The sequence below is a fragment of the Leucoraja erinacea genome, chromosome 4, assembly GCF_028641065.1.
Source record: "Leucoraja erinacea ecotype New England chromosome 4, Leri_hhj_1, whole genome shotgun sequence".
Lineage (NCBI taxonomy): Eukaryota > Metazoa > Chordata > Chondrichthyes > Rajiformes > Rajidae > Leucoraja > Leucoraja erinaceus.
The window spans coordinates 98,974,590-98,991,842 of NC_073380.1; the positions used below are offsets into that span (position 1 = coordinate 98,974,590).

Sequence of the window (17,253 nt, forward strand, 5' to 3'; positions counted from 1 at the left end):
GCTACCACTCTCTGAGTAAAGAAGTTCCCCCTCATATTACCCCTAAACTTCAGTCCCTTAATTCTGAAGTCATGTCCTCTTGTTTGAATCTTCCCTATTCCCTTGTCCACATCAACTCTGTCTATCCCTCTCATCGTTTTAAAGACCTCTATCAGGTCCCCCCTTAACCTTCTGCGCTCCAGAGAATAAAGACCTAACTTATTCAACCTATCTCTGTAACCAAAGTCACAAGATAACTGAGAGTTCATTGACATATGTTGCCTTTGTAATCCAAGTGTTTTATCTGGTTTATCTACCATTTTTCTCTCTTAGTATTTCTTTAACACCGATCCATATATAATTCTAGATTCAGGTGCAGTGCACTGTTGGGCATAGGAACAAGGACCATACTGCTTGGTACGTGTGCTCGCTAGAATTTAGAAGATTGAGGGGGGATCTTATAGAAACTTACAAAGTTCTTAAGGGGTTGGACAGGCTAGATGCAGGAAGATTGTTCCCGATGTTGGGGAAGTCCAGAACAAGGGGTCACAGTTTAAAGATAAGGGGGAAATCTTTTAGGACCGAGATGGGAAAAACATTTTTCACACAGAGAGTGGTGAATCTCTGGAACTCTCTGCCACAGAACGTAGTTGAGGCCAGTTCATTGGCTATATTTAAGAGGGAGTTAGATGTGGCCCTTGTGGCTAAAGGGGATCAGGGGGTATGGAGAGAAGGCAGGTACAGGATACTGAGTTGGATGATCAGCCATGATCATATTGAATGGCGGTGCAGGCTCGAAGGGCCGAATGGCCTACTCCTGCACCTATTTTCTATGTTTCTATGAAGAAAGACTGGATAGATTCGGCTTGTACTCGCTAGAATTTAGAAGATTGAGGGGGGATCTTATAGAAACTTACAAAATTCTTTAGGGGTTGGACAGGCTAGATGCAGGAAGATTGTTCCTGATGTTGGGGAAGTCCAGAACAAGGGGTCACAGCTTAAGGATAAGGGGGAAGTCTTTTAGGACCAAGATGGGAAAAACATTTTTCACACAGAGAGTGGTGAATCTGTGGAATTCTCTGCCACAGAAGGTAGTTGAGGCCAGTTCTAAAAGACTTCCCCCTTATCCTTAAACTGGCTATATTTAAGAGGGAGTTAGATGTGGCCCTTGTGGCTAAAGGGATCAGGGGGTATGGAGAGAAGGCAGGTACAGGATACCGAGTTGGATGATCAGCCATGATCATATTGAATGGCGGTGCAGGCTCGAAGGGCCGAATGGCCTACTCCTGCACCTATTTTCTATGTTTCTATGTGCATTGTTACATAACACTGGACCCAGTACAGACATGGCATGGTGGGAAGAGAGGTGTTTGAGTGCAGGAGTCGGGGAACAGCATGTGGGGGGGGGGGGGGGGGCAGCAAATAGATAAATGTGAAGCAGTGAGAGGTGGGGGGGGGGGCAAAAGTCAATCAGAAAACAACAGGGTGGCAATATGTGGAAAAATTAGGTGGCAGTGGAATAAGGGAAATGCAGACAGTACTGCAAGAGAAATGTAGTTGTCTTTTAAACAAGACTAACTAGGCACTTTGACTATAGTTTGGCTTAAACAAAACACCCTTCTTTCGAGTAAAACCCCATCCCACGGTACGAGTTCATTCCAAGACTACTCCCCAGTTTGCCCCGATTCGAACTCGGAGATTTACGGTAATGGCCACTCATCGGTACTCGGGGCTCTCGTGGACATTTTTCATCATGTTGAAAAATCTTCACAAGTCTTCCCGTGCTTACCTGCCGTTAGCGAGTCTTCCCAAGTACCTGCCGTTAGCGCTAAGAGACGTCCCCGAGCTCCGAAGTACCCGCTACGTTCATTCTCCGTGCTTACCACGAGTTTGATTTTTTTTTTAAACTCGGGAGAGCTCTTGGAATGAACTCGCACCGTGGGACAGGGCTAGGACCTAGTGGAGAGATTTGGAATGCAAACCTGACCTTCTCCACAAAAATGTTGCGCACCCGAGATTTAAACGTTTCAGCTGTCCACTGTATTGCAATACACATGGCAATGATAAACCAATCCCAATAGATGACAACAGTAGGTAGACAAAAGTGCTGGAGAAACTCAGCGGGTGCAGCAGCATCTATAGATGCTGCTGCACCCGCTGAGTTTCTCCAGCACTTTTGTCTACGTTCGATTTTCCAGCATCTGCAGTTCCTTCTTAAACAAATAACAAAAGTAGAATTGCAGAACAAACACAGGACAAAAGAATACCAAACATTATTGTAATCAGGTAAAGCGACAATGACAAGAAATTGTGGTTGTTGTGACAAGAAAACAGTGTTCTCTTCGGTACAGCACGACCAGTTATGACATCCACAGAGGTGCAGTCAATCCGGAGACCCAGAGCTTCTTATTATCAGTCATGTCTTGGCACAACAAGCACCGCAAACCATGCAGACACGTTCAACACACAATCAGTACTTCAATGTGAATGGCAACACCCCCCCCACCGATGTGCGCACATTTCTCCCACCCCTCTTTCCCCTTCCACCTACATGGCTCACTCTGGTTTTACATTTCACTCTTCTCTCCTTATTTAATACCCTTTTGTTTCCGTTTCATCTCTAGGATTCCGGAAGTGGCGGCACTGCCTGGCAGCTGCGGCTCGCATGCAGTCCGTCTGTTTTTTTCTTTTTTTTGTTGTTGTTTGCTTTTGTCTGTTTTAGTTAAAGTTAGTTACATTTAGTTTATTGGGTTGTGTATGTGTGTGGGGGGGAGAAACATGGTTTTAGTCTCTTCCTTCGGGGGGGATGCGGCTTTTTCTTGTCGTGTCCCCCGTTTCCGTCTGCACTGGGGCCTAATGGTGGAACTGGCGGCCTCGGGGCTGTGGCGGCGTTCCGGCGGCTGACCCGACTTCGAAGTTGTGGTGGCGTTCTGGCGTTCCGACTTCGGAGGCTCGGCCACAGGCCCAGTGGACGACATCGTCGGGAGCTCGCAGGTCACATGTTGGTGACCTGTTTTTCCGGAGATCCCGCAACAACAGCTTCATCCGCTGGACTGCAGGGCGGCAGCTTCGGCAGCTTCGACCGCCCGATCCGCGGAGTTTGAACCGGCCCGTTCGCGGAGCTTGGATTCAGCCGCGGGACTTACTTACCATCACCCGGCGGGGTCACAACATCGGAGGCCTGGATCGCCTCAGCGCAGAGGGAGAACAAGGAGGGAAGAGACAAAGACTTTAAGACTTTTGCCTTCCATCACAGTGAGGAGGTGTCTGGTGAACTCACTGTGGTGGGTGTTAAATTTGTGTTTATTGTGTGTTATTTTTATTATATCTATGACTGCAAGGCAACAAAATTTCGTTCAGACCCGAAAGGTCTGAATGACAATAAAGGATAATTTGACTTTAGTCTTTGTCACTTATTCCAGCATCTGCCAAGCAAACCTCCCCTCACGTGTATCCACCTATCACTTGTCAGCTTTGTCCCACTTCCACCTCATTTACTGTTTTCTCTCCCCACTGTAGTTTGAAGAAGGGTTCAGACCTGAAATGTCACCTATCCATTCTCTTAATAATAATAATAATAATAATAATAATAATAATAATAAATTTTATTTATGGGCGCCTTTCATGAGTCTCAAGGACACCTTACAAAAATTTAGCAGGTGGAGGAAAAGCATGTAAGGGGAATGAAATAAATAGTAGAGACATGACTAGTACACAAATTAAAGACAGAATTCAATTCAAAACACAATATGGTACCAGTTTTATTTTGATTAATTTTGAAAAAATATCAAATATTTCATACCAGAATTTTTGGATTCCATTTTTGGTACCAAAACCAGAATGGATTATCTTCGGAATATCGGAAGGTAACCCTGAACTAAACGTGTTTCAGAAGAATTTATTTAATTACGGGCTAATAATGGGAAAAAAGCTTATACTTAAATTCTGGAAAAATGCGCCCACACCAACAATAAAAATGTGGATATCAAATATGTTTGAAACATTACATCGGAAGATGATGGATTCTGAGGTAAAGACGTGGTCTATGGTTCTGGACCTAGGGGGAGAGGAGGTGCAATAGTGATTTAAATAAACAAATAAATAAATGGTGGCAGGCTTTGGAAGGTGAAACATAAACAGACTTTTGGTAGTCCCCTTTCCGTTGTTAGAATGAGGATTGTTCCTATTGAAGTTGTTTGAGGACTGGATCTATGTGATCACAGGACTTCCATCCCTAATTTCTTTCCTACAAAATATACTTTCTTTTCCCAACACTCTTGCACTTCACGACTCTCGCGCACTTTCTCTACTTTTTTACTTTCCTTTTTCTTCTGCTCAAAAACATGAAGCGGTACAAACAATAGTCAGATATATGTGTTGTGTAGTCTTGTAGTTTTACTGTATTCATAATAAAAATTAAAAAAAATAAATTCCAAAAAAACACCTTGAGCATCTGTACAGATGAAAAGGGAGAGGGACCACCCTCCGTGCAAAAAAGAGATGGGTCTTGATCAACTTGAGGTTAACCACATTGCGGATCATTCTTGAGGGAGCCAAAAATTTCAGAACAACCCTGGACAAGGCTCAGTCCCCAAAAAGGTTTCGACACGAAGACGGCTGCCTATTTCCGTGAGGGTTGGTAGGGGGAGAGGAGGTCAGTGAGATCTGGGAGGGCCAGATGGTGGAGGGCTTTATAGGTGGGGACCAGGCTTTTGTAGGTGATCCGGTGGGATCTTGATGGGAAGCCATACAAGTGGTTTGCACTGGATAAATGTGATGCCAGGATTTGCTGTCCATTTGGATCTTCTCCACAATTCAATCTGACCCACTGAGTGACAGCAGCTGGAACTTGCTGGTATAGCCAGTTCCGTGTGTCTGCCAACCAACAGATTTTCATAGTCAGATTGTGGTTTCTTGGAGTTTTACTGAATTCATAATAACTTGTGCGATTCCATAACCTTGAGCATCTGTAAGAGAGAAATCGCTCCCACCCTCCGTGCAAAAATGAATTAAATCCTATCAATTGAGGGTTAACCACATTTTAATTCTTGGACAAAAAAGTTCAGAACAACCCAAGAAGAGCAAGGTGACGTGCCTCAATGACTATTGACCAGTGGCACTAACGCCTGTGGTGATGAAGTGCTTTGAGAGGCTGATTATGGTGCATATCAACTCCTACCTCGACAAGAACCTCGACCCACTGCATTTCGCTTACCGTCACAACAGATCAACGATGGATGCGATCTCACTGTCTCTCCACTCCTCTCTCTCGACCACTTGGACAACAAAAACTCATATGTCAGGCTGTTATTCCTTGACTACAGCTCGCCGTTTACCACCATCATTCCCTCCAAGCTGGTTACCAAACTCTCAGAACTGGGTCTCTGCACATCCCTCTGCAATAGGATCCTCGACTTCCTCATCCACAGACCACAGTCTGTCCATATTGGTGGAAATGTGTCATCCTTGACAACAATCAACACAGGAGCACCTCAAGGCTGCGTGCTCAGCCCCCTGCTGTACTCACTCTATACTCATGATTGCGTAGCCGGACATAGTGCAAACTCCATCATCAAGTTTGCCGACGACACCACTGTTGTGGGACGAATCACTGATGGTGATGAGTCAGGGTATAGAAGTGAGATCAACTGATTGACCAAATGGTGCCAACACAATAACCTGGCTCTCAACACCAGCAAAACCAAGGAACTGATTGTGGGCTTTGGAAAGGTAGGATAGGGACCCACAATCCCGTTTATATCAATGGGACGATGGTGGAAAAGGTCAAGAACTTCAAATTCCTGGGCGTGCATATTTCCGAAGATCTTTCCTGGTCCCAGCACACTGATGCAATTATAAAGAAAGCACATCAGCGCCTCTACTTCCTGAGAAGATTACAGAGAGTCGGTATGTCAAAGAGGACTCTCTTGAACTTCTACAGGTGCGCAGTAGAGGGCATGCTGACTGGTTGCATCGTGGCTTGGTTCGGCAACTTGTGCGTCCAGGAGCGGAAAAGAATGCAGAAAGTTGTGACCACTGCCCAGTCCATCATCGGCTCTGGCCTCCCTACCATCGAGGGGATCTATCGCAGTCGCTGCCTCAAAAATGCTGCCAACTTCATCAAGGACCCACACCATCCTGGCAACACACTCATCTCTCCGCTGCCATCAGGTAGAAGATACAGGAGCCTGAAATCTGCAACATCCAGGTTCAGGGACAGCTTCTTCCCTACAGCTATCAGGCTATTAAACTCGCCATTAAATAAACTGAACTATAACAGCCTATTGCACTTTATCTGTTTATTTATGTGTCTATATATGGTCTATGCTATATAGACACCCTGAACTGTTCTGTATTTATGCTTACCATACTTCTGTTATGCTGCAGTAAGCAAGAATTTCATTGTAGACAAAAGTGCTCGGAAACTAAGCGGGTGCAGCAGCTTCTATGGAGCGAAGGAAATAGGCAACGTTTCAGGCCAAACCACTTCCTCAGAATTTCATTGTCCTATCTGGGACACATGACAATAAACTCTCTTGATTTGACGTGACTTGACTTGAAATCTCTCAGGTTCCACCCATTTTTAATCTGTATTCCAGGAGGGATCAGAGTAAATACATTAATTACTCTTCTAATGTAGTCAAACAGTGATAGGTTGCACTGCTAATGTGTAACATTTTCCTACAACAATACCTTAATCAAGTACACCAATTATCAGGTTAATGAGAGCCATTATGTTCGGTTTATACCAGCATCTGCAGTTCCTCCCTACACATTATGTTACGATGTGGAGCACAATTTCCACTGCCTTACACCAGTAACATCAATGTAAAAATGGGACATAATCAGCCTGGAAGGTGCGAAAGACGGGCTAATTTTAAACATTCGTGAATTTTCAAAATAGTGTTTATACACCTTTTAGGTAGACAAAAATGCTGGAGAAACTCAGCGGGTGAGGCAGCATCCATGGAGCATCTATTCAGACTGAAGAAGGGTTTCGACCCGAAACGTTGCCTATTCCCTTCGCTCCATAAAAGCTGCCTTACCTGCTGAGTTTCTCCAGCATTTTTGTCTACCTTCGATTTTCCAGCATCGGCAGTTCCTTCTTAAACCTTTATACAACTTTTAGTTTTGTTTAGATATACAGGCCCTTCAGCTGACTGAGTCCACGCTGACCAGCGATCCCTGCACATTAACATTACCCTACACACAATAGGGACAATTTACAATTTTACAGAGCTGATTAACCTACAAACGTGTACATCTTTGGAGTGTGGGACAAAACTAGAGATCCCGGAGAAAACCCATGCAGGTCACGGGGAGAACGTACAAACTCTGTACAGAGATCACCCATAGTCAGGATCGAACCCAGAGTCTCAGGCATGGAAGGAGGCAACTCTACCACTGCACCACCATATATGATCATGAGGGGAAGAGATAGGGTGAATGCAGAATGTGTTTTACGCCTCAAAGTATGGGAATCAAGAACCAGGGGACATACATAGGTTTAAGGTAGGAAAGGAAAGATTTAATAGGAATCTGAGGGGCAACCTTTTCACACGGTGGGAATATGGAATGAGCTGCCAGAGGAGGTAGTTGAAAGAGAGACTATAACAACATTTAAAAGACATTTAAATGGATACATGGTTAGGAAAGATTTAGCGAGATGTGGGCCAACGCGCCACAATTTTCAGTTTGCCCACCTAGAAAACTGTCCCCTCCCCCCCCAAAAAATGAGTGATATGGCCAACCATGGAGGTTCAACAAAACTCGACAGTCTCTGTTTATATTCTGTGCAAACAGATTCTAAAGCTTCTTTTTGGAAAACCAGTTAATTTAACATGAGTGGACTAGCAAGACCATCAAAAGAACTACACTTAACAGGGTAAAGTTATTTGGTGATTTTAAAATAAAATGTCTCACGGGTGAAAAAGTTATTTTGAAATATGCTAATTCTTGGTGACACGCATATATCCAGCTAATCAAAAAAAGTGCAGCAGGTCCCCACTTTTAAATACATCAAAGGAACACTATATAATGAGAAGAAGAAATAACCACATTTTATTAGACTGGTTGGTTGCACTGGATCACAGAAGATTCTGCATTTGCGGTTGTGCTAATGGATTTTATATGAAGGTTGAATTGCAATTAAAAGTAATTTTGGGTGCAAAATCTATGTTAAAAGCCCAGTTAGCTAACAGACCCAAAAGACAGCAACTGCTGGAATCTTGAGCGAACTTCAGTCTGAAGGATTTCAGCCCTGAAATGTCTGTCCATCGCCCTTCACGGATGCTGCCTGACCTGCTGAGTTCCACCAGCAGTTTGTTTTTACTTGTTGGCTGGTAGTATTATTGTTGAAGTTGTTTGTTGTTTATCATGGTGCTTACAGTGTACTATATTTACATATCTGTTGTGCTGCTGCAAATAAGAATGTCATTGTTTCGTTTCAGGATGAATGACAATAAAACGCTCCAGCCTCATAACCATATAACAATTACACCATCTCGGCCCTTCTAGTCCGTGCCGAACACGTATTCTCCCCTAGTCCCATCTACCTGCACTCAGACCATAACCCTCCATTCCTTTCCCGTCCATATAACTATCCAATTTATTTTTAAATGATAAAATCGAACCTGCCTCCACCACCTTCACTGGAAGCTCATTCCACACAGCTACCACTCTCTGAGTAAAGAAGTTCCCCCTCATGTTACCCCTAAACTTCTGTCCCTTAATTCTCAAGTCGTCCTCTTGTTTGAATCGTCCCTACTCCCAATGGGAAAAGCTTGTCCACGTCAACTCTGTCTATCCCTCTCATCATTTTAAAAACCTCTATCAAGTCCCCCCTTAACCTTCTGCGCTCCAAAGAATAAAGACCTAACTTGTTCAACCTTTCTCTGTAACTTAGTTGCTGAAACCCAGGCAACATTCTAGTAAATCGCCTCTGTACTCTCTCTATTTTGTTGACATCCTTCCTATAATTAGGCGACCAAAATTGTACCCCATATTTCAGAATTGGCCTCACCAATGCCTTGTACAATTTTAACATTACATCCCCACTTCTATACTCAATGCTCTGATTTATAAAGGCCAGCACACCAAAATCTTTCTTTACCACCCTATCTACATGAGATTCCACCTTCAGGGAACTATGCACAGTTATTCCTAGATCCCTCTGTTCAACTGCATTCCTCATCTCACTACCATTTACCATGTACGTCCTATTTTGATTTGTCCTGCCAAGATGTAGCACCTCACACTTATCAGCATTAAACTCCACCTGCCATCTTTCATGATGTCTCGTGACAGCTTAACACTGAAAAGATTGCATTTTATTCTCTTCAGTTCAAACCAACATTGGAGTGATGAATGTTGTTTCAGTATCTGCTACTCACATCAGTACAAACACTTGGAAACAAAGCAATGCTTCAGCTGTATGGATTTAATCAACATTAAATACTCATAAATCAGCACGTTCGGCCACAAAGGCAAACAAACAGAACAATGCATCACAGTATTTCTTGCAATATCATTTCTAGGCATCATTAAAATAGAATTAATATCAAATGCAGAATGCTAAATTCAAGGAGCAGAATTAGGCCATTCGGCCCATCAAGTCTACTCCACCATTCAATCATGACTGGTCTATGTTTCCCTCTCAACCCCATTTTCCTGCCTTATCTCCATAACTCCTGATAACCTTCCTGATCATGAACCTGTCAATCTGCACCGTAAAAATATCCATTCACCTAGCCTCCACAGCTGTCTTTGGCAATGAATTCCGCAGATTCACCACCCTATTTACTCTGATCAAGAAGGCTCATCAGCGTCTCTTCTTCCTGAGGAGACTGAAGAAGGTCCATCTGTCTCCTCAGATCCTGGTGAACTTCTACCGCTGCACCATCGAGAGCATCCTTACCAACTGCATCACAGTATGGTATGGCAACTGCTCTGTTTCCGACCGGAAGGCATTGCAGAGAGTGGTGAAAATTGCCCAACGCATCACCGGTTCCACGCTCCCCTCCATTGAGTCTGTCCAAAGCAAGCGCTGCCTGCGGAGGGTGCTCAGCATCGCCAAGGACTGCTCTCACCCCAACCATGGATTGTTTACCCTCCTACCATCCGGGAGGCACTACAGGATACAGATACAGAATCTGAATCTATTGGATAGCAGTAACACGATCAGCATGGATTTACGAAGGGGAAATCATGCTTGACTAATCTTCTGAAATTTTTTGGGGATGTAACCAGGAAGATGGACAAGGGAGAGCAAGTGGATGTAGAGCACCTGGACTTTCAGAAAGCATTTGATAAGGTCCCACATAGGAGATTAGTGGGCAAAATTATGGCACATGGTATTGGGGGTAGAGTGCTGACATGGATAGAAAATTAGTTGGCAGACAGGAAACAAAGAGAGGGATTAATGGGTCCCTTTCAGAATGGCAGGCAGTGACTAATGGATCGGTTTGATCCATTAACTTGCATGCGCTTTTTAAGCACACATTTTGTTTACCTTCCATTCTACCATAGAGAAATAAAGTCTATAATAGACTTTATTTATATTTCTGATTCTACAGACCAAAATTGTTCCCAATAGGGTCCCGCACCTCCTAAGGCCGGCTCTGCTGGGACCGCAGCTATTTACAATATACATCAATGATTTAGATGAAGGGATTCCAAGTAACATTAGCAAATTTGCAGATGACACAAATCTGGGTGGCAGTGTGAACTGTGAGGAGGATGCTATAAGAATGCAGGGTGACTTGGACAGGTTGGGGGAGTGGGCAGATGCATGGCAGATGCAGTTTAATGTGGATAAATGTGAGGTTATCCACTTTGGTGGCAAAAACAGGAAGGAAGATTATCTAAATGGTGTCAAGTTAGGTAAATGGAAAGTACAACAGGATCTGGGGGTCCTTGTTCATCAGTCAATGAATGTAAGCATGCAGGTACAGCAGGCAGTGAAGAAAGCGAATGGCATGTTGGCCTTCATAACAAGAGGAGTTGAGTATAGGAGCAAAGAGGTCCTTCTGCAGTTGTACAGGGCCCTAGTGAGACCACACCTGGAGTATTGTGTGCAGTTTTGGTCTCCAAATTTGAGGAAGGACATTCTTGCTATTGAGGGAGTGTAGCGTAGGTTCACAAGGTTAATTCCTGGAATGGCGGGACTGTCATATGCTGAGAGAATGGAGTGGCTGGTTTTGAATACTCTGGAGTTTAGAAGGATGAGAGGGTATCTTATTGAAACATATAAGATTATTAAGGGCTTGGACACGCTAGAGGCAGGAAACATGTTCCCGATGTTGGCGGAGTCCAGAACCAGGGGCTGCAGTTTAAGAATAAGGGGTAAGCCATTTAGAACTGAGATGAGGAAACACTTTTTCTCACAGAGAGTGGCGAGTCTGTGGAATTCTCTGCCTCAGCGGGTTGGGGCCGATTCTCTGGAAACTTTCAAGAGAGCTAGATAGGGCTCTTAAAGATAGCGGTGTCAGGGAATATGGGATGAAGGCAAGAACGGGGTACTGATTGTGGATGATCAGCAATGATCACATTGAATGGCAGTGCTGGCTTGAAGGGCGGTATGGTCTACTCCTGCGCCTATTACCTATTGTCTCTGACTATATACGGAGAAATGCCTCCTCATCTCCTTTCTAAAGGCATGTCCTTTTATTCTGAGGCTATTCTCCTACTATTGGAAACATCCTCTCCACATCTACTCTGTCCAGGCCTTTCACTGTTCAATTTTCAATAAGTTCCCCCTCATTCTTCTAAACTCCAGCGAGTATATGTTCAGTGCCACCAAATGCTCATCATATGTTAACCCACATTATACAAGTCAAGTCAAGTCAAGTTTATTTGTCACATACACATACGAGATGTGCAGTGAAATGAAAGTGGCAATGCTCGCGGACTTTTGTGCAAAAGACAAACAACAAAACAACCAAACAAATTATAAACACAATCATAACACACATATTCTTTTACATAATAAATAATGGAAGGAAAAACGTTCAGTAGAGTTAGTCCCTGGTGAGATAGGCGTTTACAGTCCGAATTGCCTCTGGGAAGAAACTCCTTCTCAACCTCTCCATTCTCACCGCATGGCAACGGAGGCGTTTGCCTGACCATAGCAGCTGGAACAGTCCATTGCAGGGGTGGAAGGGGTCTCCCATGATTTTATTTGCTCTGGAGTTGCACCTCCTGTTGTATAGTTCCTGCAGAGGGGCGAGTGAAGTCCCCATAGTGCGTTTGGCCGAACGCACTACTCTCTGCAGAGCCTTCTTGTCCTTGGCAGAGCAATTCCCAAACCAGATGGTAATATTTCCGGACAAGATGCTTTCCACCGCCGCTGCGTAGAAGCACTGGAGGATCCTCGGAGACACTCTGAATTTCCTCAATTGCCTATGGTGGTAAAGGCGCTGCCTTGCCTTACTCACGAGTGCCGAGGCGTGTGATGCCCATGTCATATCCTCGGAGATGCGGACTCCCAGATATTTAACACAGTTCACCCTATCCACAGGATCCCCATTTATCCTCAATGCCGTGTACGTCCTCGGATGATGTGCCCTCCTAAAGTCCATGATCAGCTCCTTCCTTTTTTTGATGTTCAAGAGGAGGCTGTTATCCTGGCACCAGGATATTCCCAGAATAGCACAGTACCAAATGGCACATGGGTGCAAAATGCCAGAGCATGTCAGTGCGAATAGATCAGCTAGTTTGGGCCAGAGTTATTATAAATGTCTACTGCAAGATAAAACCAAAGTTATTCCTCTGGTTAGCTATCCAATGACACCTGCTCTGGAACATCTAACCATCAAAGTTTGATTCAGGATAGACAAAATGCTGGAGAATCTCAGCGGGACAGGCAGCATCATTGGAGAGAAGGAATGGGTGACGTTTTGGGTCGAGACCTTTCTTCAGACTCTGAAGAAAGATATCAACCCGAAACAGCACCCATTCCTTATTTCCAGAGATGTTGTCTGTCCCGCTGAGATACTCCAGCATTTTGTGCCTATCTTTGGTGTATCACCATCATCTGCAGTTCCTTTGACTGTGTACAATCAGGGAGGAAGCTGGTAGCTGGGTAAACGGAACCCCTAGAAGATACAAAGCCTTTAAAATGGGGAAGCAACATGAGAGAGCGGAGGAGGGAGGGGGGGGGGAGAGAGAAAATCACATGATGTAGAAAGTGAAAGTAAGATATTTTAATAAAATGAATCAAATTAAAACTGACCAATGGCCATTATTCAAATTAGTAAAACTGATCAATTCATTTAAAACCAATCTCTTTCCTTTCTTATAACAAACCTGACTTTGGTTCCACCATTAGCTGAACACAGCTTTCATTCTTTTGTTCAGTCAGATCCACTGAGAGTTTGCTGAAGGTAAAGTGAGCAGATTTAGGAAATACAAAGCTTTAGTTGCGCTTGAGAAGTCAGAAACACACCACACTCTTAACAGCAAAGTCAGAACGGATAGGTTAATGATGTCTCAAGGTAGACTGCTTTAGAACAAAATGCTTCTGTCTGGTAGCGATCCACCACTTTGTGAACATGCTTACGCGGGGAAGTGAAACCAATTTTGTACAATATCCTCCGTAATAGGTCATTCTCAAAGCACCCTCCCTCCCTCTGCACAGTATTTTCTCCCCCCTCTCCCCCCACCCACCTCTTCCACCCACCTACTGCTCCATCCCACCATCAAATGCTGACCGGAAGGCATTGCAGAGGGTGGTGAAAATTGCCCAACGCATCACCGGTTCCTCGCTCCCCTCCATTGAGTCTGTCCAAAGCAAGCACTGTCTGCGGAGGGCGCTCAGCATCGCCAAGGACTGCTCTCACCCCAACCATGGACTGTTTACCCTCCTACCATCCGGGAGGCGCTACAGGTCTCTCCGTTGCCGAACCAGCAGGTCGAGGAACAGCTTCTTTCCGGCGGCTGTCACTCTACTAAACAACGTACCTCGGTGACTGCCAATCACCACCCCCCCCCCTGGACACTTATTATTATTTATTCAAATCGTTTGCTATGTCGCTCTTCAATGGAGATGCTAAATGCATTTCGTTGTCTCTGTACTGTACACTGACAATGACAATTAAAATTGAATCTGAATCTGAATCTGAATCTGAAATCCCCTCATGATACTGTGATTTTTCCTCCCAGATTGCCAAATAAATTATATGCTATATTTCACGTCACAAGCAGACTCCGGTATTGATATATTCATATTTAAAGATCCCCAGGAGGATGTGATGGGTTTCAAAATACCATTTACTTCAAACAATGGTTTGCAACAATGTACTTTTGATCGGGAAGGAAGACCATTGGACACATACATTCAAAGAAAATAAATAAGCTCAATAAATAAGATAAATAAATAGGTTAAATAAATAAGGGAAGAACAGATATATTTTGAAGGAATGCAGGTGAGTAAATGAAGGGGAAGGACTAGAAGCAGAGAAAGATTAAGCAAAGAGTGGAGGCTCATTCAGTCAAACGTTTGTGAACCTACGACCTTTTTATTTGTTACAAACAGGATGTGTCGGAAGAATGACCTGTGGAACAATATACTGCCCAATGAAACTACGATGATCCAGGGTCCATTACTAATTTAAACAAAAATTGATTAAGTAATTAATCTCAAAGTAATTTTAGATAAGAAAAATTACTTGTGTTGAAATGTGATCGGGATGCATGTCAGTACAATCTGAACAAATGGGCTCAAGGGACTGAACAATCTGTTTTTATTCTTATGTCTGCATTATGAAGGAGTGACACACATAGCTCAGATTCGGAGCTGAGGAAGATGACTGATTTAGCCACCACCCCACGTTCAAACACTGTATGGTCCTCTTCTGCTGCAGAATGTGAGTGTGTGGAAGTCATGATGAAAATGAGAGCAAACTCAGCTGTTCTTCACATGTTTTAATAGCTAAAACTCACCATTTGGGCTTTCAGATTTGATGATGTGCTGCAAAATGTAACCCAGAATAATTCTATGCCTTTCGGGGTTAAACAGATGACAAAACAGATCATCTATCATTTTCATATTGCCTGTCCAAATGCAGGAAAAATAGAAGAACTCCTTGACAGAGTCAAATGATATTTCTGAAATAATTGCTCTATTTATCTTACTTTCATTATAGGGAATAGGCCCTTATCGCCCTGGAAGGTGATCCCAGGCCAGCAATTAAAACCCTCATTAAAATAGCTCCTGTGCAATCAAAGCAAAGGAGTACATGGTGAGAAAATTGTTTCCATATCTTAATATCTCCCTATGGTCAGACTTCTGACATGTCGCAGAAGCAAATGAGGAGGTTAATTTGGTTTAGTTTAGTTTAACTTATGCCCTTGTGGCTAAAGGGATCAGGGGGTATGGAGAGAAGGCAGGGATGGGATACCGAGTTGGATGATCAGCCATGATCATATTGAATGGCGGTGCAGGCTCGAAGGGCCGAATGGCCTACTCCTGCACCTATTTTCTATGTTTCTATGTTAGTTTAGAGATACAAGGCGGAAACAGGCTCTTCGGCCTACCGAGCCCACACTGACCATCGATTCCCCCACAATAACACTATCCTACACACACTAGGGACAATTTTACATTCATACCACGCAAATTAACCTACAAAACTGTACGTCTTTGGAAAGTGGGAGGAAACCGAAGATCTCGGAGAAAACCCACGTAGGTCGTGGGGGAAACGTACAAACTCCGTACAGACAGCACCCGTAATCAGGATCAATAGATACAGACAGGATCGATACCTGGCACTGTAAGGCAGTAGCTCTACCGCTAGGCCACCATGCCATCTCATCAGGGCTGCCAACATTGGGTGAGAGTTGAGAGTGAGAAACTGTGAGAGAGTGCAGTGAGCAAGCCCGAGAGAGTTTCCCCCTCCCCCCACGGTAGGAAGCTTTTGCATTTTTCAGCTTGAAATTGTGCCATCTAGTGCATACTGTAGCGAGTCTTTTAACTTATACTTGAATGCAACATTTATGCTTTAAATTGGATTAGGCATGAATAAGGTTAGGCTAAATTACATTCCTAATTACATTCCACAGTAGAGCCAGACTCTGATCAACAGATGCAGCACATTAATGACTTTAGTATATTCATGTATGGAAATCAGATTATAATTCATGCTGTTATACATGTATAGGGAGAATTAAAAAAAATAGAAACAAAGCATGAGGAGTCATACTTCCATCACTGTTCAGCACAAATAAATTAATCAACCTTACCCTTTGACTATAGAAACAAGATGAAAATAATGCCACATATTTAACCAAGTATATGGTTCAATTAAATTAAGATATATACGTTTGGACCACCAAGTCCACACCGACCAGCAATCTACCATACACCAGTTTTATCCTACACGCCAGGGACAATTTACAGAAGCAAATGAACCTACAAACCTGCACTTCTTTCGGATGTGGGGGAAACCGGAATATCTGGAGAAAACCCATGTGGTCCTAGGGAGAATGTACAAATACTGTACAGACAGCACCCTAGTCAGGATCAAATCTGGGCCTGTGGTGCTGCAAGGCAGCAACTCTAACGCTGCGCCAATGTGCTACCCCATTAAATTATTTTTTCTGTAATATATTTATTGTGGAGTCACGTCAATAAAGATGAACACGTGATTCTGATTTCTGCCCTTGGTTGGATAACACACATCTCCAGTCATTGTGTTTTATGGCTGGTTTTCAACCTCTTCAGTCTGAAGGTATCGACCCAAAACATCACCTATTCTTTCTCTCCAGAGATGCTGCCTGTCCCGCTGGGTTATTCCAGTTTTCTGTGTCTATCTTCAGTTTAAAGAGGCATCTGCTGTTCTTTCCTACACTCTTTGTTAAGCTAAACAGGTCCTATTCTCATAATATTATTCACCTCAACTAAGTCTTTTCTTCACCTCCGTTGCTGCAGAGAATACAATCCCAGTTATCAAATCTTTCTTCAAAGTAAAAAAAAGATTCCAGCCCTGCCAACATCTTCATAAATCGCCCCTGGATCCACTCCAGAGCAATTTCACCCTTTCTACAATGTGTACAATTACAGCATGGAAACAGACCCTTGATCCCAACTTGTCCATGCAGATCAAGATGCCCCATCTAAACTAGTCCCATTTATCCGCATTTGGCCCTTTTCCCTTTAAACCTTTCCTGTCCACGTACCTGTCCAAATGTCGTTTAAATGCTGTCATTCTACCTGCCTACTTCCCCTGGCAGCTTGTTCCACATACCCACCATCCTCTGTGTGAAAATGTTGTCCCT

The 17,253-nt window shown here is 43.7% G+C and overlaps 1 protein-coding gene across 2 annotated transcripts in view; it reads right to left on the reverse strand.

The window, feature by feature from the left end:
• Positions 1 to 17,253, reverse strand: part of grhl2b (grainyhead-like transcription factor 2b) — a 167,675-nt gene that overhangs the window by 84,805 nt on the left and 65,617 nt on the right. The gene's annotated exons all lie outside the window — the stretch shown is intronic.